The sequence below is a fragment of the Crocodylus porosus genome, unplaced genomic scaffold (genome assembly GCF_001723895.1).
Source record: "Crocodylus porosus isolate Cpor-Errol unplaced genomic scaffold, CroPor_comp1, whole genome shotgun sequence".
NCBI lineage: Eukaryota > Metazoa > Chordata > Crocodylia > Crocodylidae > Crocodylus > Crocodylus porosus.
In genome coordinates this window covers 1,629,273-1,631,951 of record NW_017728906.1, presented here as the reverse complement: position 1 = coordinate 1,631,951, position 2,679 = coordinate 1,629,273, and the positions used below count along the sequence as shown (strand labels likewise).

Here is a 2,679-nt window from a genome sequence, read left to right as displayed (position 1 = left end):
CAGGCAGTCCCCATTCACTGCCACAGGGAGCTGGACCTGGATTCCATGCTGGTAGGTAGGGGGAGGGAGGCCTGGAGGAGTGGGGAGGAGACCCCTACCAGGCCCCATCCCCTGCCTGCTCCCCCAGACCCCCTGAACACTTTTTGACCCCCACCCACAGTCCCAGCCCCGCCATGGCTGCCCAGCCTGCCCCAGCTCTTTAAAAAAAAAAAAACCCACTCACTGGTTGCTGCCAGGTGGTAGGGGGGTGATCCTCAGTGTCCTCACTGCCCCATGCTTCATGGGGGGCTCTGCCACAAGCCCCTCAGCCTCCATCCAGTCTCCCAGCTCCCCCATGGCTGCCTTGCCCACCCAAGCTCCTGGCCCTTTAAAAAAACAAAAAATAAAAACCCCCAGATTCTGACTGCTGCAGCAGCCTTGAGGCTTCTGGGTCCTCATGACAGAGTCCTCCATGCAGCATGGGGTCGAGGGGGGCAGCGGGGATCGCCCCCCAGCCTGGCAGCAGCTGGCAAGTGGGGGCTTTTTTCTTTTTTTTTTTTTTGAGGGACAGGAGCTGGGGTGGGGTGGGGTGGTCTGGGAGAGCAGATGGAGGCTGGGGGTCTCGTGACAGAGCCCCCCATGCAACACAGGGCAACAGGGAGCAGCGGGGATCACCCTCCCCTGCCACAGCAACACCTGGTGAGTGTGGACATTTTGTTTTTTGTTGGGTTTTTTTTTTTTTAAGAGCTGGCAGAGTAGGTGGGGCAGTCATTAAGAGCAAGCAGGGGCTGGTGCCGATTTGGAGATTCAGCTGATTTGGCAGCGGCTGAATATCTGAATCAGATTTGGCCAAATCAATTCAGGACAGTGATTTGAATCACCAAATCAAATCACTGTCCCCTGAACTGGCTGAATCTGAAGCGAATACTAGCTGCTCTGCACAGGCCTACTGTGTAACACATATGTTTGTATGTATGTTATTAACTGGCATTCAGGATAGCTTCTGACTGTAGCTGTTAAAGCTGTGTGTATGAATGATATGTAGCTGATTGGCTCAAATGAAAAAAAGAGTTTATTTGGGGTCAACTCAAAAGAAAACTTCCTGATCTTTCTCCAGAAAATGTTTAGAGTGCATATGACAAACTTTTATTTTTAGGATTTTCCATATGTTTATATTAAGTTTAGATATGTTTCTAAAATAAATTTCATTTCAAAGAAAAAATATGATTCTCTTTCAAATATTTTTCTTTTTTTTTTTTTTTCTCTTTTTGCCAAAATAATCCCACACATTCAACACAAATTCAGAACTTGCTTAAATTTCAGCCAGGTCAAATGGCTGCTTAACTATCTCTCTTTTGAAGCTGCTTCTCTAACTGGTGTCTTGACTATGTATTATTCACCTTTATGTTTTAGTAATATTGAAATGAGGCAAATAAAGCTATTTTGAAAGCAAAGTTGTGTGCGCTGTATATTAGCATCCTCAACATGTTGTATAGTGGTCCCTGGTGTTCATCCAAGCAAAACCAAATCAGGCCAAGCAAAATGAAACCTAGATGAGAGACACGTTAGGCTGCTGCAGGGGACTGTGTTGGTGATTCAATACGTAGTTACTTGTTGCATAATTATAATAGGGTGGCCTCTTCGCCAGGTCTCCACCAGCCATCCAGCTGTCTTTGGGGTAACCTCTCACCTTGCTTCCTGCCATGCCTTGATAAAAATATATGGAAGTTGTTACTAAGGTGGGAGGCTACCCATTTTCTCTCCCTTCTGATCACCAGAGCCTTAGTACATGCTCTGACCTTCCCTTTACATGTCCCATACCTTGCAGATGTCTCTTCAGTGGTTGGCGTTGGGGACCTGAGCTCCACAGTCTCAAATGGGACTCTCACCCCCAACCAGAGCTCGCGATCTCAACTCCCTCACACTGGGTTCTCTCACTTCTCGCTCTCACCCCCCTCACCAGGGCCACTTCTCGCTCATCCCCTCTCTGGACCATGACACCTACTGTCAGGGCCACTACTCTTGGGAGCTTCTCTCTGGCTTCCACTCTGCAGCCACAGGACTCTGCAGTGAGCCTGGCTGCTGCCCAGGGTCCCTCCTCCAGACCCAAGCCCTGCCTCAGAGCTCACCCAGAGTCTAGGATCCCCCTGTCTGATCTTAGTTCCACCAGGAATGTGGGGCTGGGGTTAGGAGGTGCCCCATACTTACCTTTTACTGGGGAGGTAACTGGCCTAGCATTTCCTGGGGGCTCTCATGCCACCAGGAGAACCACCAGCCCATCCATCCCCAGCAGGGTACAGTTTTAGGTCTTACCCAAGATCATGAGCCTGCTGCCATCCCCCTAGATCCTGCCTTTACCTCCAGGATGTTCCATGTCACAGGGGAGCCAGATGATGCTTCTCCCTTGGCTGCAAGTAGCTAACTGCTGGCTCTGCCTGGCTGGCCTATGTCTGAAAATGACCACCCTCATCAGGCCCCTGGCAGCTGCCTGCCCCAGCCCTTACAGTGGCAGGCACCTAAAAGGTGCCCTGCCACAATAAGTTTAGTGTCACATTACATTTTGGATTCATAGATTTCACAGATTTCATAGACATTAGGGCAGGAAGGGACCTCAGAAGATCATTGAGTCCAGCCCCCCACCCAAAGGGCAGGAAGTCAGCTGGGGTCATAGGATCCCAGCAAGATAAGCATCCAATTTAC

The 2,679-nt window shown here is 49.9% G+C and overlaps 1 long non-coding RNA gene across 1 annotated transcript; it reads left to right on the top strand.

The window, feature by feature from the left end:
- Positions 1-602: 602 nt before the first annotated feature.
- On the top strand, positions 603-1,433 carry LOC109305593. The gene is made up of 2 exons (XR_002099646.1): positions 603-770; positions 1,049-1,433. It is a non-coding gene; the product is annotated as an uncharacterized LOC109305593 (long non-coding RNA).
- The last annotated feature ends 1,246 nt before the right edge of the window (positions 1,434-2,679 follow it).